The sequence below is a fragment of the Euprymna scolopes genome, chromosome 14, assembly GCF_053919585.1.
Source record: "Euprymna scolopes isolate OS-2025 chromosome 14, ASM5391958v1, whole genome shotgun sequence".
Lineage (NCBI taxonomy): Eukaryota > Metazoa > Mollusca > Cephalopoda > Sepiida > Sepiolidae > Euprymna > Euprymna scolopes.
In genome coordinates this window covers 118,688,250-118,711,407 of record NC_136495.1, presented here as the reverse complement: position 1 = coordinate 118,711,407, position 23,158 = coordinate 118,688,250, and the positions used below count along the sequence as shown (strand labels likewise).

Genomic DNA, 23,158 nt, shown 5'->3' with positions numbered 1-23,158 from the left:
TGGGTTGCTTATTTTCTTTATGGATTATACTTCCAAAATAAACTTAGTAGTTTTAAAAATATAAATATTTAAAAAAAAAAAAAAAAAAAAAAAAATTTTTACGAACTCAAATGTTTTTCAATTCTTAAACTTTCAAAAATCAATCAATTTTTCTATTGATTCTGTTACGATATTTTCAGGGTCAATGTGAAATTTTATGCTCTTTCCAATAAACAGTATTTTAGACAAACTTTTTTTTTAAATTCACGACCCCCCTCCCATTTTCAAATGTCTATTAAAAAGTAAATTTACTCACCAAAGTTTTATATATCACAAATTAAAGAGAAAAGGTCTAATATATTCAAATTTAAAACAAAGTTTTTTTTTTTTTTTAATTTATATGAAACATTGGTCCTTTAATTGAAAAAATTAGGGCTTGAATTACATTTTTTGAGTATATATATATTATAGCTTGGAAAAACTGGAATTCACTATTGTTCACGAAATTTCTGACACACCTAGATATTTTATAAAGACCGATTGAAATAATTCAATTGGTGCATGTAATTTTAATAAAGTGCGGGAGTTACCCTCCCCTCCCCCGCAAAAAAAAAAAAAAATCTCGTTCAATTTGTCATTCCCTAGAACTACAACCAATTTTAATGTTAACACCTAATGGCTGACGATACGTCCAGAGGTCTGATAGTCAATAAGATAGTATAAAAGACCAGTGTTCCTATTTTCTTGCCTCCTCCACGAGGGCAGATTTAGACACAAGGTCCGGTTTCAATGTGGGGGAAATCCAGCCCCCCCCCCTCTCCAAAAAAAACAAAAAAAAAACATAGGCAATCTGAATAGGAACAAATAAAAATTGTGTCACTCGGGAAAGATTTCTCCTCCACTGACCGGACAAAAAGTGAAGTGTAGTACGAGAACACTTATAGGTACTCATGCAGAGTGATCCGTGCTGAAATAACGTTATTTAAAAAGCCATTCTTAACATGAGGGGAGGGTGTTTTGTAACTATTCTGTATTTAACCTTACAATTGAAAAAAAAAAAAAAAATCAAACGTGGAAATACGATTTAAAAAAAAAATAGCGCGGATCACTCTGCATTAGCACCAACTTATATTCTTAGCTATGTACTACATAGCCTATGTAGTGACACTACAATGTAGTGTTAGCTATTCGCTTTCTTTTCCTTTTACAGAGTAAAAAAAAAAAAAAAATGGCGATATTGAATTTTCTGGATCACCCGCCTCTATTCCGAATTTGTGGGTCAAGTATTAGCAATAGTTTAACCAAACGGTCATAATTTAAAAAGTCGCAAAGCACTCTGGAGATAATTTTCATTTTCTGGAATTAAAATGAAATTTTTATTATGTATAACAGTTTGTAGATTTCGGTGTGCTAAAAACTAATCTGCAAACCGTTGCCGTCGCAAAAATCATTTTCATATGAAGAAATTACTTCGTCGAAAAGTGGGGATCACCTTTTCACGTACATTTAACTTAAAATGAGTACCCAGTTTCTGGCCACCTGAGCGGGGGCTTTTTTTTTTTTTTATTGGCTAAAAGGTTTTTTTTCGATTTTTTTCTCTTTTCATAAAGATACGAGGAAATTAAAAAAAAAAAAAAAAAAAAAAAAATCTATATTTTACTCGTCTCGCATTCGTATAGAATACTTTGGGTTTGTATTCTGTACACATATTCGAAAAAGTTGTCAAAAACAAATATATAACAAATGTTATCAAAGGCAAAATAAGTTACGGTAAACACTGTTTTTCGAGCTGAATAAACATGTTACATTGAATAAAAACACCAAAAATATATCCAGTTTGGTAGAAAAGTAACTTATCTTGCCTTTGATAACATTTATTTATGTTTTTTTGACAACTTTTTCGAATCTGTACAGTAATACAAACCCAAAACTTTTTTGTAGTTTTCGGTGTGCTTTAAAAGAATATGGGAACCGTTTCCGTCGCAAATTTACCGTTGTATGATATTAACCCCCCCCCCCCTGAACTCTACGATTATTTTCCATTTCGCAGCCCAGCCTTCGTTTACGCTATGCGCGAGCATAAAAATGACTGTTAAATGCACACTCGCGTACCAAACTGCCGTCTTTAGTATTGGCGAAAATTTAGAATTAGACGAAAAGCCGAGTAGTTTTCCAAATATTAAGCCATGTAATTGTTATCACGGGTGGTCATTTTGTGCGCGCATAGGGTTGACGTTCGCGCACTTGCGCGTACAAAATGGCCACCCGTGATAAAATAGAATTAGAATGGTTTAATATTTGGAAAAGTACTTGTTTTTCGTCTAATTTTAATTTTTCGCCAATACTAGTGTGACAAGGCAGTTTATTACGCGAGTGCATATTTAACAGCCTTTGTTTATGCTCGCGCGGAGCGCGTAAACAAAAGCTAGTATGTGAAATGGAAAATAGTTCAGGGGTTAATACCATGCAAAAGCAAACAACATTTTTAGCCAATAAAAAAATTCACACACACACACACACACACACACACACACACACACACACACAGGTGGCCAGAAAATGGGTGCTCATTTTAAGTTAAATTTAGATCACTTTTCGAAAAAGTAATTTCTTCATATCATGAAAGCTATATTTTTTGTGACGAAAACTGTTTGCAGATTAGTATTTAGCACACCGAAATCTACAAAAAAAAAAAAAAAAACTTTTTATATATGAACGTGAGACGGGACTTCAAGTAAAATAATACCAAAGGGTAAAAAAAAAAAAAAAAAACTTGTCAAACAACTGAATTACTTTAAATGCCACCATTTATATTAAGGTTTAATATACTAGACAATTGACTTTCACGTTTGTTAATGCTCCAACGAATATACGCCTTCGTAGAAAATTATAATTTTTAATTTGCTCTTAACGATATGGGTAGCTTCACCCAAATACCAACTATTTGGAGTTAGAGTAAAAAATCCAGAACCTTCATCCGTGCTTTAGAATTACAAAAAAAAAAAGCAAATACGGGAAGACCTTTTTACGTATTCATCGCGAGACGAAGATCCCATATTCTAAAAGTTACGTGAATTAACTTTATTTCACTTTATGAGGATGCGAAACGGAACAAGAACGGCCATTTTGTTTTAGAAGCTGTTAAAATTCAAGGGCGACAACTCTTTAAGATTTTCTGTTCGTATTAAAAAAAAACTTAGGTATGTTTTTTGAACCCAAAGATTAAAAAAAGAAAATTAATGTTATCAAAGGAAAGATAAATTACTCTTCTACTTAGCTGAATAAGTTTTTTTTTTTTTTTTTTAATTTAAAGCGTTTATTCGCTTTAAAAAAAAAAGGTAAATTTATACAAATACCGTGACAGCGAATTAGTAGAAAAAAATGTACCCTAACCCAGTTTTCAGATTCGTGTTCAGCACACCGAAACGTAACAGAATACTACGTAAAAGATTTTACTAATTCGCTGTCACGGTGTTTGTATAATAATACCAAAAAAAGTGAACGTCAGGTGAGAATAAGAAAAATGGTTTAATTGACGCGTAAAAAAAAAATGACTTAAAAATAAAACCAGAATACTGTTAGAAACTCACTCAATAAATGTCATGGTAACATTGAGTGGTTTTATAACCATATTTTTATTTAAGTTATTTTGCATTTGATAAGTTCAAATTCTTTGCTTTCAAGTCGAGATCGGTGTAGGAGCAAGATTATGCTGCACTTTTGTTACCGTGCTATATTTTTAAAAATAGTATTTTCAAGTTATAAAATTGGGTACTCCTGCAGTATTTTACCCCCCCCCCCCGATTTCACGATCTTAGCCGAGCGTTGACGAACGCTTTCGGCGTTAACGCCGACGAAAGCCGAGAATTCGGAGCTACGGTGCAAGAACGCTAAAAGTATGTGAATAGCAACAACATTACACAAGATATTACACACACAACAAAATGGATAAAATTAATACACAAAATTGGATAAAATAAATCACAAACACTTACCGTAAGTTTTTTAAAGTAAAATAAATTTATTTTGTTGAATATATATATATATATATATATATTTTTTTTTTTTTTTTTTTTTTTTTTTTGTTCATTTTGTTTTCCGATAGCTTTTTTTTTGGGGGGGGGGTAAGCAACAGTAATAAACACTTCAATGTTTTTTTTTGTTTGTTTTTAGCAAAACGTTATTAAACAGTAACAATGTTTTTTCAGTAATGTTTGTAGGGGGGGGGACAACAATTACTGTTTATCTTTAGTTCCGACTGGAAGATTTTCTACTGACTGTAGAGGCAAAGTTGGGAGCAAAGGGTTTTCAGAGGATGTGGAAAGAAGCTCCTTCCCAACCGGGTAGCCTTCCGCGATTTGATATCGCTAAATTAAATAGCTGAAATGAAAGGCTGTGTATTTTTACTTTGAACAATAAAATAACTGAAATGAAACGCTGTGTGTAATTTCAATGAAAATTATTCGTCTGCTGCGCGTTCGTTTGAAGCGCCCTGATTGGCTGATAGAGTATCGTACCGCTCGCCATGTTCCGGCGTTTTCCGACGGATGTCGATCAACGCTTGGCTAAGATCGTGAAATCGGTGGGTAAAATACTGCAGGAGTACCTAAAATTGTTAGGTGAAAGTACAGAATAATTAATTCTCCATGTTAAGAATCGCTTTCTAAATGTTCTTTCAGCACGGTAACAAATCGTTAAAAATCGTAAAATTTTTTGTTTCTTTATTTAAAGTTTTGGTAAATTTTTACGACGTGCCCCAGCGTATCATAAACACCCCAATCTCCCCATGTTTAGAACGGTTTCCGGAATACTCAACCTCGAAAGCCGTTCTTAACACGGTGGTTGGGGGTGTTTGTACCACGCTGGGGCAGGTCGTCGTATATATATAAAAAAAAAAAGCTTTAAATGTAATTTTGGTAATTTCTAAATAAGCAGTCTCTTTGAGAGATCTGACGGAGCTGTACGAGTGTCCAACCAACCGCTAAAAATGAGTTTTCTTTTCTTTTTCCGATTATCCTTATGATACTATCATAACAAAAAATTCAATGACTTAAGAAAGGTTCATAGGACGTTATAACGAGTGATTCCCCTTAAATCGTTAAATTTAATTTTTTTTTTTCTTTTTTTTTTTTTTTTTTTTTTTTTTTTTTTTTTTACCTTCTGCTAATGATAGTTAAGTCTGTAATTTATGAAAATCGTCGAAAAAAAAAAAATTAACAGATAAAAAAACTCGCATTTTTAGTGTTTCGGCATTCATGTCCGCCGAAAACATCAGATGTTGCATCGAAGCAACACTATAATTAATTCTATTACGGTTGGCCGACGTACGCACGTGCTGCTTGCTACCCTACTAGCGAAATATGTATCGGCTCTGATGTTGAACGTTGTTCGATTGAGGGAGACATCATTATTTTTACAAGGAAAGAATTTTTGCGTGTGTGACCTAGCTATTATAATTTATTTTGGCTTGAAATTTGCACAAGATTTCATCTGTGTGCGTATTTTTTTTTTTTTTTTTTTAGATTAGGTTCACCTCCACAATTTTCTTTTAAATGACAACTTTTTTATAGGTTTTCGCATATGCTGAATACGAAAATCGCATTGGAATTTTGCAGAAATAATTAGTTATCGAGATATAAAAAGTTGTATTATGCATTGTATTCTTTAGCGGACATCTTTTTTACGCGCGTTCAGTGTCATAGATGAGTAGACTTGTTATTGTTTATAGGGAGCGACCATTAATTTTTTTATGCTGGTCGCCATGGAACTCAACGCCCAATGAGTGCCATATTACCAATACCTGTTATCGAATTGTTAGATGAAAGTACCCGCGCTATTTTAAAATAGTATTTTCAAGTTTAATTAGTTTTACGATACCTGTTCTTTAGGTGTATCAGAATTTTTGTAGGAATTTTTGACACCCCTAACACGAAACTGCGAATAAAATATAAAAATCTCGTAATTTCTCTGTTAAGTGTGTTATTTATTTTCTTTATGAATTATACTTCCAAAATAAACTATTAAAGTTGTTTTAAAAGTAATAGAAATATTTATTTTTTATTTTTAAAACTAATGAATTTTCCGAACTCAATATTTTTCAATTTTTAAACTTTAAAAATCTATCAATTTTTCTATTGATTCTATTTTTACGATATTTTCAGGGTCAATGTGAAATTTTATGTTCTTTCCAATAAACCGAATATAATATTTTAGACAAACGTTTTTTTTTTAATTCACGCCCCTCTCCATTTTCAAGTTTCTATTAAAAAGTAAATAATTAATTTACTCACAAATTGAAGAGAAAAGGTCGATAAATATATTCAAATTTAAAAAAAAAAAAAACGTAGTGTTTTTGAGAATTTTACCTGTAAAGTTTGAAGTTTAAAACCTTTTTTAAACCACGTTATTTGTTTTTGTTTTTTTTAAAATGGAACCTTGGTCCTTGCTCCTTTAATTGAAAAAAAAATTAGGGCTTGAATTACATTTTTCGAGGAGTTAAAAGCTTGGAAAGATGGGTGGAATTATTCAGTATTTTCACGAAATTTCTGACACACCTACCTGTTCTTATTAAATTGTTAGGTGGAAGTACAGAATAGGTAGGCCATGCGCTTGCGCGTACAAAATGTCCACCCGTGATAACATAGAATTACATGGTTTAATATTTGGAAAACTACCTGTTTTTTTTTCCTCTAATTTTAATTTTTCGCCAATACGACACTGACAAGGCAGTTTGGTACGCGAGTGCACATTTAATAGCCTTCGTTTATGCTCGCGCGTAGCGTAAACAAAGGCTAGCCTTTGAAATGGAAAATAGTCCCAGAGTTTAGGGGTTTTAATACCATCGCGCGCTTGCGCGTACAAAAATCGCCAGCCGTGATAACATAGAATTACATGGCTTCCTTCATATATGGAGAACTACTTGTTTTTCGTCTAATTTTAAATTTTCGCAAATACTACACTGTGACAAGGCAGTTTGGTACGCAAGTGCATATTTAAAAGCCTTTTTTATGCTTGCGCGTAGCGTAAACGAAGGCTGGCTGTGAAATGGAAAATAGTCCCAGAGCTAAGGGGTTAATACCATATAAGCGGTAAGTTTTCGACAGAAACGGTTACCTAATGAATGGTTACCTAATGGGCAAAATGAATGCCGATGCTCAAAATGTATAAACATTTTAACCCCTCCCTTTACTTACAAATTCTGTAAAAACAGCAAATTAACCAATTTTAATAAAATGTTCAGTATTTATCAAATAATGATCGCGGAATATAAAATTTTACTAAAGTTGTTTTTCAGTAGTAAATAAAAAAAAACGTAAGGATTTTTTTTGCTTTTTTATGTAAATAAAGTATCGTAATTTGTAACGATAAAATAAAAATTAAATTTTTACAGAAACATTACGAAAAAAGACCCTTAAGTCCGTATTAATAAATTCGATATAATTCGAAGAAAAATTAATTTCTCGAACTACCAATATTATCATTGAATTCAGCATTGTTTATTTAATATTTTCACAAAAAAATTATAATTGCAAAAAAATTTTTTTTTTTTACGCTAACATTTTTAACGTAATCTTTATGTAAGGAACGCAAGAACGTATAATTATCAACGTAAAATAATGTTCATATAATCTTGGAAAATAAAGTAAAAAAAAATTAAATTGAAAAACAGGAACAGAAAAATAATTTAATTAAAAAAAATGGCAAAAATTATAAGAATGTTCCATGTCGGTAAGTACGGATGCGCAGAGTTGAAAAGAAAACCAGTCTGGTTTGCCCACCATCCTCTTTTCAACTACATGCCTGTTTGTGTTGATCAACTTTAAATTTAACGTAAACATTATGATAAATTTTGACGTAAGTCTGTATTTTTTTTTTAGTGTAATTTTTCAATGATTGTAAATTGTTTTCTTAACCAATTGTAATTCTGTATTAATATTAATAAATAATGGTGCTAACTTTTTTTTAAGAATAAATTGGCATTAGTATAATTAATTAAATTCATTAACTTTTATGGATTTTTAAAGGAAGGGGGGCGGGGGTCTTCGACTATAAAAAAAAAAAATCGCTCGGTATGCCGGAATAAAGACATAAATTATGTCTAATTTGGCCTTCCATACATATTTCAATTTTGCCGCCAGAGTTTTAATACTATGAACGAGTCTCGTTCCTACCAGTGATACATTTTTGGATAATTACTTTTTTAGCAAAAGTTAAGTACATTTATTGTATTAATTCATTATCTCAAGACTTTAACTTAGTACTTAACTTGGAAATAATTCCAGAAAACTTAAATTTTTCTTGCCAGAAAAAATGTAAACGCTACTTTTGTCATAATTAATTTTTACGTGAAATCTAGGGATTTTCAGATTTAAGATAAAATTATTCCATTTATTTTTTTATTTCACATTTTTTTCTTTGAGAAATTAACTTTAAACTATAATCTTTCAAATACAATAAAAAAAAAAAGTACTAAAAAATTAAAAACATTATGATTACCCAGTGTTAAAAACCATACCCCTTACTGAAGCAGCCATTAATTGCCCGTACCTACAACAAAAAACTTTTTTTTTTCTATACGAATGTGATACGAGCCTTAAAGTAAAATAATACTGATTTTTCTTTATTTTTTTAAATTTCTTTGTGTCTTTATTGAAAGATAAAACCAGAAAAATAAATTTAAAAAAAAACAAACTTTTATCCTATAATGCCTCATTAATGCCTCACTCTCTCAGGTGGCCAGAAAGTGGGTACTCATTTTTAAGTTAAATTTACATGGAAAGGTGATCACCCACTTTTCGAAAAAGTAATTTCTTCATATTATGAAAACTTTTTTGCGACAGAAACGGTTATTTTGTTATATACAGACGTGAGACGGGTCTTAATGTAGAATTTTACCAAAATTCTTTCCTTGTAAAAATAATGTCTCCCGCAATCTAACAACGTTCAACATCGGAGCCGATGCGACGCATCGGCGATGCGTATTTCGCTAGTAAGGTAGCACTTGTGGTACTCATTGGGCGTTGAGTTTCATGGCGACCAGCAGAAAAATTTAATGGGTACATGTTTACTTTAACTACAACAGAACAGTGACCAATAAATTTTTATTTTTATTTTTTTTTTTTTTTTACATTTTGGGGTCACTGACACTGAATCTGATATTCAAACCCGTTGCAAATTTACTGTTTGCATGGTATTAACCCCTGAACTCTCGCACTATTTTGTGCCAACTCAATGCCATCGTTTATGCTATTCTTATATGATGTGTTCGATCATGGACACACGTAAGGTGACTTGTCACATCGCGGAAGACCCCCCCCCCCCAATGTAAACAGAATTTTGTGAAAAATTAAACAGTTCTTCTGCTCAGTGTATGTCGGCGTGTTACTTACGGAAAAACGGTAAATTAAACTGCAGAAGCATCTGTTCAATGGACAAGTTTTATAATTGAAAAAAAAAAAAACCTCCAAAAAAAAAAAAAAAAAAACCCAAAAATAAGAATGCTTTTGTAAACCGCTCGTGAAAACTTAACTTTTTAGATCAATTAAAAAAGCATCAACAACTACGTAACAAAGAAAAATGAACCACATTTTGTTTTTTAAAACTTTATTTTAAATGTCTGTTAAAAAATTCTTCCGCGAGGTGACAAGTCACCTTACTACGCGCGTCCATGCACGAATGCATTGCATCATGTAAGAATAGCATAAACGATGGCGGTGAGTTGGCACAAAATAGTGCGAGGGTTCAGGGGTTAATACCATGCAAACAGTAAATTTGCTACGGGTTTGACTATCAGATTCCTTGTCAACGACCCCCCCCCCCGGAAACCTAAAAAGACCAAATTTTATTGGCCCGTGTTCTGTTGTAGTTAAAGTAAACATTTACCCGTTAAATTTTTGTTGGTCGCCATGGAACTCAACGCCCAAGGAGTACCTACTCGTGTACGTCGGCCAATTTTTGCTATTTTCTTTGACATTTGAGCTTCTCAAAAACTGCATGTATTGTGGGGGTCGGGGGCTCAGGGTAGCAACTTAAATACTAAATACTAAAATGTAACGGAGTTTTGAGGTACTTACTTGACGTATCTTGAAAAAAAAAAACAACGGGGTGAAATGGAACATCTGTATCAAAGAAACGGTGGGTGCTTTTGGCAGTTATGGTGGCAATTAAAAGTAAAGAAAATACAGGAATATAATGTTACAGAACGAAGATTTCATATTCGAACGATTACTTATATTGATCAAATGTTTTTTAAGAAAATCAAAATTTACGATTTTTAGTGATAATTACTAAACTAGGCACCGCCAAAAATGGCCGCAAAATCAAGTTGTTGTTGTTTTTTAAAACTAAATTACATTTATTAAAATCCATTATTTCTGAGTAACTTTTTTTTTCCAGAAAGATAAAACCCTGAATTTTATCATATAGAAAACAGAATAATGTAAAACTTTTTCTACTATTTTTAATTCAATTTTAAATGTTAAATTTTCCCAAAAAGTTAACAATTGTTATTTTTTGTCTTGCACAAAAAACGTACTTAAATATTTAAAAAAAAGGGTTTTTGAAATAATTTATTCATTTATTGTCTAACTAAGATTTAGGATGATTTTCTAAGAGAATATGCAAAAATATTATAATATAAGTACCTGAATTTCAAATAATTCCACTTATTCATATATGTAACCAGATATTTCGCGTCGCCGAAGAGTTCAGATCGACTCTGTTTACGTTTTCTTTCGATGAGACGAAAACTATGGAAGACTAAACAGGCCAAAAAAACTTATTTTTCAGTGACGAAAATTTCAATGTATTATTAAGCTGAGGCTGGCCAGTACCAGATGGGTGACCATTTGTATGAGTTTGGTTTTTAATGTGTATGTGTGTGGGGGCCAGGCTCCCCAAAATGGGGGGAGGGGGCAATTTAAAGCAGAATAAAAAAAAATTATTTCAGCGCTTTTGGTCCACCGTAGTCGAAAGGCGGCAAACGTTTTCAAACGAGATCGAAAAAAATGATGCTATTTTTAACACAAAGGGCACAATATTTATCGAATTTTTTTTTTTTGTATCGATTATTCAAAGCATGCTCTGTTTAATAATGGTCATGCATTATTCGGCTCGCTAAAAAAAAATTGTTAATTTATTTATCAAAAATTTTAAAATGGCTTTTTTCGTATAAATATAAAAAATTTTTTTTTTTTTTTGTTTTGCTTAACTTAAATTAATTATTTTACTTAACATATTCACCGAATTTCACACTTCAAAACTCAAAAGCGGGATAATTAAACACAATCGAAGTTCTGATATTCAGACGTCAAAATAAGGTATGCAAACAATTTTTTTTTTTTTTTTTTTTTTTTTTTAATCTATAATTCTGTCCCTTACAACAACACAATGTTTTGTTCAGTTTCAAATGAATATTTTAAGCATATTTGTTTCCACTTCAAAACAAGGGGGGGTTTTGTAAGCAAAAAAAAATATATATATAAATATCGTTTATGAAAAATAAGTACACTGTTATAAAGTTCATTCTTCTCCTAATAATCGCTGAAAATTTCGTATTGATCGGATAATTACCTGATTTTTGGTAGATTTTTAAAAAGACGGTCCGTCAAAAAGTACTGACCTGCCCCCCCAGTTTTGGCGGTGCCTATACTAAACTATTGAACATAAAGCTTTTTTTTTTCCACACTTCAATCTGAGTTTTCTCCCCCTTATTTCATGCTCGACTAAACAGCTACGAATCGCTTTAATCATAAAATTTGATAGTAACAAAAACTACTTGATCAAATTTTACGTAATTTGTTAGAATATGACATACTTTCTGTAACGAGTACATATATCATACCATACACTTTTCTGGGTAGTCTTGCAATTAAGTCCCGGCAAAGTTCGACAACTCTAGAAGGGTCACATCAGTATTTTACACCGTCAAATCACGAATGTTACGAATTATTAGTTTTAAAATAAAAATTATTAAAGCTTTAAAAAAAAAAAAAAAAAAATGTGGAGGGATTCTGATCACATGTGAAAAGGAAGATGAGGATGGTAGCAACTAATGAAAATTTGTTCCATTCCCATCTAATGAAAGAGTTGTGGAGATGGCGTGAGAAAGGACACGAATTTCCACAAATTATTAAAAGCATAAGACAACAATACACTTTTTAAGAAATGTCTAATTTTCAAAGTTGTTTTATTTTGTATAAATTTATATTTTGTTACGTGGTTGGTTCATTACTTAAGATTTTATTTTGTTCGTTTTTTTCTGTTAAGACAATAAATACGCTTTCTAAAAAAAAAAATTTTCATTTTTGTTAAAACGAACAAAATATTTTTATATATTTATATCTATATAAATATATAAAAATATTTTGTTCGTTTTATTTAATCAAGTGCTTACTTCCAATATTAAAATATTTTTATATTAATTACATATTTTTTTTATTTTAACACTTTAATAATTTTTCTTTTTTATAACTAATAATTCATAATATTCGTGATTTGACGGTGTAAAATACTGATGTGACCCCCTTTTAGAGGTGTCAAACTGTCCTTTTCTGTATTTTCATTATTTTTAATTGCCGCCATAAGTGCCAATTTGAATAAGCACCAAAAAGTATGGAGATTTTTTTTTTTTTTTTGTGTTTGACTTTGCTACCCCCACCTCCCAATCTTTCATTCATCCACATGAATTTATTCATGCAAGTTTTTTTACAATACAAATCCTGTTGGTAAACAGGGCATACATACTTCTCGCATATCAACCAACTCGTTAATTGTCACAATCTCTGCCCTATCGTTACTTTTATGGTAGGTACTCGACTGAGCTTTAATCTATGCCCCCCTCCTCTATGTAAAATCTTTGAAACATTAGTTAACTACAACTGTCAGCAATTTCTCTCGCTCTATCGGCATTCCAGCATATTCCGCGAAACATGTCCTTGTTGCATTACTTCCCCTGTTTTCTAGACGATGATAGATGAATTAGCGTCCCCAACGAAACATCTCCCACAGATATTTTAGAAATTTATCACTCCCTTGGACTAATTAGTATTATAAGTAGTTTGGTCTAAGAACGATACTTTTCTGTAGGCACTGCCAACCAAATGGGGGGAAAAAAAGAAAGCATGATTCCGTGACGTCAGAACTTTACGAACTGTGGAAAAGCAGAACCGACTTAATGTTTTTTTTTTTTTTTTTGTTGTTTTTTTTTTTTTAAAACCTTCGTTTATCTTAAAACTACAATTAATAATTAATCTCGTTATATTTTTGTTAGGTTTTAAGATTTACACAATTTAATGATTAATAATATTATAAACATTTGTATATGAAATACGATTTTACTGAATATTCATTTGGTTAACTACCGGCTTCCATACATGATTCATTTTTTTTTTTTTTTTTTCGTCTTGCGTAGTTTTTAATGCCTTTTTAATTGATCAAAAAATAAAGTTTTCACGAGCGGTTTGCAAAAACATTGTGAGAAATTAATTCTCACATCCAAATTTACTCCCTGCAGAGGCAAAAGAATCCACAAATACAAAAGCCATACCTTTCAAGCTCCAAATTTATTAAAAAGTAACAGCAATGAAAGTTTATTGGTTCTGGTATAGTCCATTTGCAAAACGGCGGCCAGTTTTGCCTTCATTAGCATGGAGCCGGTAGTTCAAACTCCTATTGTCGGTGTGTTCTTTCTTCCTGGAAAGGATCCATGTATATTCATGGTGGACTCAGCGGGAATGTTGGCGCCTATAATTAGGCATGATGCGAGTCGCTTGAGACTCTAGTTGAATTGAGATAAGATCCTATATTTGGAAAATCAAACATGAAGAAATGTTCATGAATGTCATCCTGTAATTAGAATAATTTCAGCAATATAAAAGTGTCTTTGCTTGTAGAGATGTGATCCTTTGTTCACCAACAGTTTGCTGATACAACATGAAGGAATTGACGTAGCTCTTTTCACCTGTGGGAGCTTCTGAATTGGAGTCCGTCCCTTGCCGAGTTCCTGCTTGGACTGAAAAAATAAAAGCATGATGCAAAAAAGGGCGCCAAGTAAATCACTTGACTCATTCAAAATTAACCAATCACGGCCGACCACCAAACTGCGTAGACAGCCTAAACAAGAAAGATGGCAAATGTAAATGGAATTTCTCACAACGTAAGCACCAAACATTGTTTTTCACTCAATTATAGGACTCGTGTAGTTTAACAGGTGCTTCTGCAGTTTAATTAACCGTTTTTCGGGAAGTAACGCGTCAACATTTACCATTTCCCAAAAATTCTGTTTACATCGGGGAGTGCCCCCTCCCCGATGTAAACAGAATTTTTGTGAAATGATAAATGTCGGCACATTACTTACGAAAAAAAACGGTTAATTAAACTGCAGAAGCACCTGTTAAACTACACGAGTCCTATAATTGAATACCCTGAAAAAACATAAAAATGTTTTGTGTTTGTAAACAGTTTGTGAAAACTCTTAGATAAATTAAAAAAACATTAAAACTACGTAAGACAAAAAAATAAATAAACCACATTTTTTTTTTTTTTTTTAAACTTCATTCGAAATAACTGCTTAAAAATTCCGGCATGCCAAGATTCTTACGTGATGTTTGCGCACAGACTTATCATGTAAGAAAAACAATACCGAAGACGGTGAAATGGCACAAAATAGTCCCAAGGTCTAGGGGTTCATACCATGCAAACGGCAAATTTGCGGTGGGTTTGATTATCAGATTCGTTGTCAGCGACCTTGAATACCCCTTAAAAAAACAAAAAACAAATTAGAGTGGTCGGTGTTCTGTTGTAGCATAAGATAACACTAACCAAAGAAGTTAACAATTACAAGAAACAGATATTACACTTTTATTAAATAAAAGTAAGAATTGTTTACGTTGTTCCATTTTTTTTTTTTTTTTTTTTTTTATTCAATTTTCACCCCAAACAAGGCACAGTGCCACTTTGAAGCAGGGGGCTACTATTAGGGAATTAATTAGCGGGGTCATTATGAAGGGAGAAGAGTATGCCGAATCATCGGTAAAATTTTACTTTAAGGCCCGTCTCACATTCGTATCGAATATATATATATTGTAGAATTCGGTGTGCTAAAAACGAATCTGCTAATCGTTTCTGTCGCAGAGAAAGTTTTCATGATATGAAGAAATTACTTTGGAAAAGTGGGTGATCACTTTTCCATGTAAATTTAACTTAAATGGGCACCCATTTTCTGGCCATCTAGTGAGGGGGGATGTTTTTGTTTTATTGGCTAAGGTTTTTGTTTTTTCTTCTTTCATTGTTCAATAAAGACAAGGAAATGGAAAAAAATAAAGAAAAATCTGTATACAGATATGTGTAATTCCTTATGTTATCAGTGGTGACCATTTCTGTACATGCAAGCACGCGCGGCAAAAAAAATATGCGTGCGCTTGTGCGTACAAAAATGGTCGCCACTGATAACATATAGAATTACATGGCTTAATATCTGGAAAACTACTTGTTTTTTATAATTTTAAATTGTCCGCCAAAGATTACTACACTATGTGAGAAGGTAGTTTGGTAAGCAAGTGCACATTTCAAGGCTTTGGTTTGTGTTTGTGTGTAGCGTAAATGATAAGGCTGTGAAATGGTGGAAAATAGTCCCAAGGTTCAGGGATTAATACCATGCAAGCGGTAAATTGGCAACGAAAACGGTTATCATATTCTTTTAAAGCACGCCGAAATCTACAAAAAAAATTTTTCTATACAAATGTGAAACGTGCCTTAAAGTAAAATATACCGAATCATCTATCCCCATCTTGAAAACAGGGGAAGTAATGCAAAAATGAAATTCTCGGGGAATATGCCAGAATGCCGCTCTCTGCCTATAAATGAGAATTTCATGTGCAAAGTTTCTTTCCTAGACCTACCCCCTGTGGAACATAACACAGTGGGTCTGCTTCCCAACTAACTATAACATGGTCGTTTTTTAGTCTAATGTAAATAAGTTTTTTTTTTTTTTTTTTTTTGTTGAGCCGTCCTCTTATGTAATAAAACCCCAATTTCCACCATTCTAACATTCGTCTTCGGATGACCTCTGAGGTTTGATAAGTGGTGACCCCTCACCCCCACAAGTGTTTAAAAAAAAAATATAAAAATAAGTGGGACAAAACTAAAATAAATAAACGGGCGTTTTTTCTTATTTTTTATTTTTTCAAAAAAATTTTTTTATATGCAATAGTTAACAAAACAAAAGGGTAAAAAATACAACTCTTTCCTAAGGCATGATAATTTACCCCTAGGTTTGACACTAATTTTCGACACCCATAATAAAAAAAATACTAGTAAAAACTGGTAAATGAAATTAATTCATCATAATTTTTTACTCCATATTTAAGAGGAAGTATCAGGGTTTAAATTGCATATAAACATTCTTTATTTTATATGGAATAAAACCAACATTTGATTTGAATGTCATCAAATAACCAAAACATTTAAAAAAAAAAAAAAAAAAAAAAACATGGCGTCGTAAATATACAAAACACAGGTCTTATAAAACATTAAAAATATAGGAGGAAAAAACAAAACAAAAAAACTAGTACAAATATCAGTCATTATTCAAGTGAAATATAACAGTCAGTGTTACCTTTTGGCTTAAAATTTTATGAAAAAAAAAACAGGATATCCAGGAAAAAATTATTTTAACAAAACACCTAAAACAATTAACTTCCGGTTTGATATGAAACCCGCGGGTTTGTATTACATTCCATAGACATACAAAAAAGTGATATATATATATATAAACGCGTTAGTATTACTGTACACATAGATTCGAAAAAGTTGTCAAAAAACAAATATATAAAAAATAAATGTTATCAAAGGCAAGATAAATTACTTTTCTACCAAACTGGATATAATTTTTGTGTTTTTATTCAATTTAACATGTTTATTCAGCTCAAAAAGCATACAGTGTTTACCGATGTATTGGAAAATTCAAAATGGCGGCCGATTCTCTCTTTAACACGCTAACTTCGGGAAAAGGTGTTATAAATAATAAACTAGACAAAATACTATTAAAAAACCACCGAATATATGTCAAGTTATGTCACGGTAACATATATTGGGTAAATTTCTAACAGTATTTTGTCTAGTTTATTATTTATTACACCTTTTTCCGAACTTACCGTGTTAAAGAGAGAGTCGGCCGCCATTTTGAATTTTCCAATACATCGGTAAACACTGTATGCTTTTCGAGCTGAATAAACATGTTAAATTGAATAAAAACACGAAAATTATATCCAGTTTGGTAGAAAAGTAACTTATCTTGCCTTTGATAACATTTATTTTTTATATATTTGTTTTTTGACAACTTTTTCGAATCTGTGTACAGTAATACAAACCCATATAAACAAATAAATGTTATCAAAGGCAAGATAAGCTACTTTTCTACCTATCTGGAAAAGTTTTTAATGGTTTTATTCTAAAACGTTTAATTGGTATGAAAATCATAGTGTTTATCGGTATTTGAAAAAGACATGGCTGCAGCTGACTGTTAAATACATGAAGTTTGGAAAAATTACTTAAAATTAAAAAAAAAAACGTGAGAAACCCACTCAATATATGTTAAGGTGAGTGTATTGAATGTGTTTCTGACAGTATTTTGTATATTTAAGTTTAAGTAATTTTTCCAAACATCACGTATTTAACAGTCAGCTGTCGCCATTTCTTTTTCACAAATACTGATAAACACTATGATAATCGAACCGGTTGGACGTTTTAAAGTGAGTAAAACTAAGAAAAACTTTTATAGATAGGTAGAAGAGTAATTTGTCTTGCCTTTGATAACATTTGTCTTAATTTTGATCACTTTTTTTGTATGTCTATCAATTGTAATACAAACCCGAACTTGATAACTGGCAAGTAGTATTGTGGGAATGGAAATTCCCAGGCTAATTTGATTGTCGCCCTTTAACTCGGAGAGTGATATAGCCACATGACTTCCTGTTTCTGATATTTCTGTCTTTTTCACGCTGGATCCTCAAGCAGTCAACATGTAATCAAGAACCGCTCTGGTGGCATCGGCCACCAACCAGCTTACCTGATGAACCTGTCAGCCTCTCATTGATCGCAAGTAACGTTACTCGTCTCTCAACAAACTCTTATTCTTTCTATCTCTTTCTTAATATTTCTCAGGTAAATTTATCTTTTAATTTTAATTTTCAGTATCGTGATTTGTAGCCCAAAAGAAATTAATTTTATTAAATTCTAGGAAATAGCAATTTAATTCCTAAAAATCTTAAATCTTAACTAAATCCTTAAATTGACTTTATAGGAAACTTATTTTGCACAAAAAATTTTTGTATGAACATATACTAAGTCATATTTTTATTTAACATTAACAGATGGTAAAACGTGCCATGTAAAACAAAGAAGTTTAATTAACTTTTAAATAATTGTTTTAGTTATTTGGTTTAGAAATTATATTTTTGTTCTGACAAAAGAAGCGAGTAATGCTATGATTTTTATCAGGGAAGTGTGAAGAAATTACTGCGTGATTGGCCTTCCATAGAAAAAAATTATTCTGGATTTCTAAATATATTTTTTTAATTATTCACTATTCAAAAACTGCATCGATTTAAAAAAAAAACAGTAAGATTGTCTGTTAATTAGGATCGTGCATTTTAATGGCTGACTGCAAGAGACCTGGTTTTAAACACCAGCTGATCATATTTTTTTTTTAATTTTTGATTACTGTGTTTGAAAGATTATTGCTTAAAGTTAATCTCTCAAAGAAAAATATGAAATAAAAAAAATACATGGAAAAATCTTATTGCAAATCTGAAAAACCGTACATTTCATGCAAAAAAAAAAAAAAAAGAAAAAGAAAAAAATGTGCATTATGATAAAGATTATGTTTAAATATTTCTGGCAAGGGAAACATAAGTTTTCTGGAATTATTACACTCTATGGCAGGCACGACAGGAAGACAAATGAACACATTTCTAAAGAAATGGCAGAAACACTAGAGGAAGACCTCCAATCTGTGGTGGAATGGGAACAAAAGTGGTTGGTCGCGTTCAGTGCTGCCAAGACTAAACTAGTTTCATTCAATAATTACAAGAAACCCTCTCTACCACCTATAGCAATGGCCAACGACTCTTTATCTGAGAGTACATCTTTCAAACTCCTTGGCCTAATGTTCACAGGAAATATGAGTTGGAACAATTACATTGAAGGCATTATCAGGGCCGCTGAAAGAAAGGTGGGCTCTCTCTACCGTGCTAGACAACTACTAACACCCGAAAGTATCCTGTACCTCTAAGGCGACCATTCGCCCATGTATGGAGTATTGCTGTCACATCTGGGCTGGTGCATCTGCTACTAGTCTCTCGCTCCTTGACAAGGTTCAAAAGAGAGTCGCAAACCTGATAGGCCCTGAACTGGCATTTAAGCTTCAGCCTCTGTCCCATCGACAAAATGTTGCATCCCTCTGCCTTTTCTACAAGTATTTTAGTGGTGAATGCTCTGACGAACTGCAATCACTTGTGCCCCCACGACGTGAGCACCCTCGACAAACCCGACAGTCTGCTAAATCCCACCCCCACACTAGAGATCCCTAGATGTAAAAGATCTTTTTACTCCAATAGTTTCTTCCCCAGAACCGCTAGACTCTGGAATTCCATTCCAGGTCCCTGCTTCCCCAACAGTACTGACGTGCAGAAGTTCAAGTGTAACATGAACCGACATCTTGCTGCCCAAATCCCTACATAGTACCCCAGTAGTTGTTGCCCCTGATAGTAGCCCCCTACACCAAAGTGGCAATTTGCCTTGTTTGGGGTGAAAATGTAATAAAAAAAAAAATAAATAAAAAAAAAATTTCCAAGTAAATTATTAAGTTAGCCTTAAGATAATGAATTAATAAATAAAATAAATATTTAATTGTGTTGGCCCTGTTTAGGGGTCACAATATTAAGGTGAGTGAGTCCTGATGTTTACTATGAGCGGTTAAACTACGTGTGTGCTCTTGATATCTTTGTTTCCCCAGGAAAACAAAATGTTGCACCAGCTCCCCCAAAAGGCGGCACTCTGGTAGTGTGCAAAAATAAAATTGTCTTAGTATAGAAAGGTTTCCCCATCTATTGACCAAGAACTAATTCATTTTGGTGCAGTGTTAGAGCAGACACCACACCCCATCCACCAAACCAACCGAGCAGCGTGTGTGCTCTTTGATTGATGGCAGAAATGTCTGGCTTACATAATCCCTACTATCATGGATATCGGGATGTTAACTATCTCAACTCCCCCCCCCTCAAAAGATTTATCTTCCCCAAATAGTTTTCTTTCTCGAGTTGACCTCCATGGGGTCCGTCAGTTTCCTTTTTCTGCTGGAATGACATATTGCGGTACTAGTTTGAGGGGGTTCTAGGTTAAATGTGTCATACAGTAGGTCCAATGTCTCTTCCAGTGGAATTTCACGTAACTCGTTCGAAGTGCTTTTGTGCATCTGGTTCAAGTGTTTCTTATGCATGGAATATGATTTTTCCACCATGTAGACCCTATGGCTGATCCTGTTCTTGATTGTTCCTTCCTCCCAGAAAGTTCTCTTTGTGCATCTAGAAGCGTATTTTTACTCTCGGCACGTAATTCTTCTTGGGAACAGTTGTCTTTGCAGGTTTTACCTGTTTTGACAATAATTTGTCAAAGACTGGCCATATTTTTCTCGCGAATATCACTTCTGCTGGAGACATCTGGGATAGTGTATTCTCATTAGGCGTTATGCAGTACACCTGAAGAAATTGTTGCAATGCTTTTTTTTGGATGGAGTGTCCTTTTCCCTCTTCAAAGCCCTCTTAAAGGTGTCCACAAATCTTTTGGCTTGTCCATTTGACCTTGAGTGTTAAGTTGGAGTTGTGATGTGGTTCACTTGGAAGTCCTCCATGAACTCTTTAAAGTCCCCGGATGTAAACTGAGTGCCATTAGCTGACACTAAACAGTCGGTCACTCCCAACCATGCGAATAACTCGTGAAGTCTTCAGACCACTTAGAGAAGCTGCCAAATACTATGGTAGTACTGTCCATCAAGTGGTTCTGTGTAATCCATGATCATGGGTAGTCAGCTTTGAGCTATGGACTAAATTGAATTGGTGGCATTTTAGCAGCTAGTGCACATCCTCTGCATACGTTCACCTTTTCTGTAATATCCTTGTCCATGTTTTTCCAGTACATGCATGAATGCATTAAACTTTTCATTCTGGTGATGCCAAGGTGTCTTGTGTGAAAATCCTTAAAGATTTTCTTTTGGAGGGTCGCTGGAATAACTACTCTCTCCCTATATAATAATACCTGGTTGCATGTTGGGAAAGCCTCTGCTACCTGCCCATCAGTCTGCAGTTTTTCCTTGTTATTTTTTTTTTTGCGATCAGTCTTCAAGTGGTTCACCATTTCTTGGTATTAGCCCATCTGCATGTCCTAACTTCTTTGACGGAAGGAACTTCATATCAAAGTCATAATTTAGTAGAATTATTCCCCATCTTTGGAGCCTGTTTGCTGTATGTGTAGGCAACCCTTTCTTCGAGCCAAAGATAGAGATCAGCGGCTTGTGGTCCATTTGAAGTTTGAAATGTCATCCATGGAGAAATCTGTGAAATCTTTGGACATTTTACGCAGGATACATGTGACTATACTGTCTAAATAGTTCTTATGTGAACACCTCTTTTAGCTCTTCAGACGCCATTTTGCATTCTGTGTTCCAATTCCAAACCTTATCCTTCCTAAGTAGCTCATTTAAAGGTGTGTGCATATTAGGAATGAAGGCTTGATAGTAATTAGCTAAGCCTAAAAACTTTGCAGTATTATGCCGTGTGGCTCAGGCACATTTTTTATTGCTATGGGCCTTTCTGGTTCAGGCCGTCTACCATTCCTATCTATTATCTGCCTAAGCTATTTTATTTGGTTGAGGAAAAATTTGCATTTGGTGTCTTTAAGTGTGAAGCCGTACTCATTTCTTTTCGAATACGTGAAAAACGTGTTTTTCTATATTATTAAGGGGGGGGGGCTGGTTTTCCCCAACATTGTGGGGAAACAAATACGGCAGAAACTGGCCTACAGCCAGAGTTAAGTGTGTGATTCTTACGCCAGACATTCAGTTCTGTGCCTGCATGAACTCATTCACTTAACTATCCATTTCTGCAACTTTTTGGTTAACATTGCATTGCTGAATTTGAATGCTTTTCACTTCCTGCCACATCATAGCGTAGCGGTAAGTTATCAGGTTTTCTTTCACTTTTTTTTCCGCCTTCGCGTCATGGGTTCAAGCCTGCCTCCCTACTAACACTTTTTTTTTTTTGCCTCAGCACGCACCTCCAAACATCCGGGTATATGATATTAGTTGAATTACAACAACAACAACAACAAAAAAAAGATCCAAAGAATAATTTTTAAGATGTAATAAAATTCCAATATTCCGTGATATAAAGTTTTAAACATAGATTTTTGAGCAAGGGTTTATTATTTTCAAATTATTTTTAGGTTTGTCTTACAATCCAGATTCGAAAAACTGGTAAAAAAAAAAAGAATCAAATATATTACAAATAAATGTTACCAAAGGCAAGTTACTCTTCTCCCTAGCTGGATAGGTTTTTAGTGTTTTTACTTAATGTAAAATATTTATTCGGCTCAAAAAACAATTAATGCCAAGTTACATAAGCACAAGGAAAAATGGATGCAATGTATTTGTTATGTGGCCCTTTTTTTTTTTTTTTTTTGTGCTTGTGTAACTGTTAACATTAGTTGTTTTTCAAGCTGAATAAACATCTTACCTTGAGTAAAAACATTAAAAACCTATCCACCTAGATAGAAGAGTAACTTTGATAGTAGCTTGCTTTTTTAATTTTTTTTAACCACTTTTTCGAATCTGTGGATTGTAAAACAAACCATTTTTTTTCGAATCTCTGGATAAAACAAACCATTTTTTTTTCATCTATATCTATATATATAAAAGGCAAAATGTGTGTGACCATTTCGTGTATGTCTTCAAAAGGCTTTTCTCACACACGCTCCCGGGGTCGTTACTATCGCTTAAAACTGTGTATATCGGTCCTAGATAATAATATGTAGGATTTGGGAACGCATGTAGTTTATAGATTTATTTACGTCGACTTTTACAAAATTATTGCTATTTTGGCTTCTCGCGTGTTGATTGGACTTTTTA

General features: G+C 33.0%; 1 protein-coding gene across 4 annotated transcripts in view; it reads left to right on the top strand.

Annotated features, from left to right (window-relative positions):
* Window positions 1-23,158, top strand: part of LOC145293248 (histone-lysine N-methyltransferase SETMAR-like) — a 160,292-nt gene that overhangs the window by 46,883 nt on the left and 90,251 nt on the right. For 2 of the 4 annotated variants that reach the window (XM_080139822.1, XM_080139820.1), the window contains exon 1: window positions 17,209-18,141. The exons of 1 other annotated variant lie outside the window; for it this stretch is intronic. The gene's annotated coding sequence lies outside the window, so the exon portion shown is untranslated. Of the gene's footprint in view, window positions 1-88; window positions 3,976-17,208; window positions 18,142-23,158 lie in introns of those variants that run through there. One more of the 4 variants, XM_080139823.1, reaches the window with a different exon arrangement.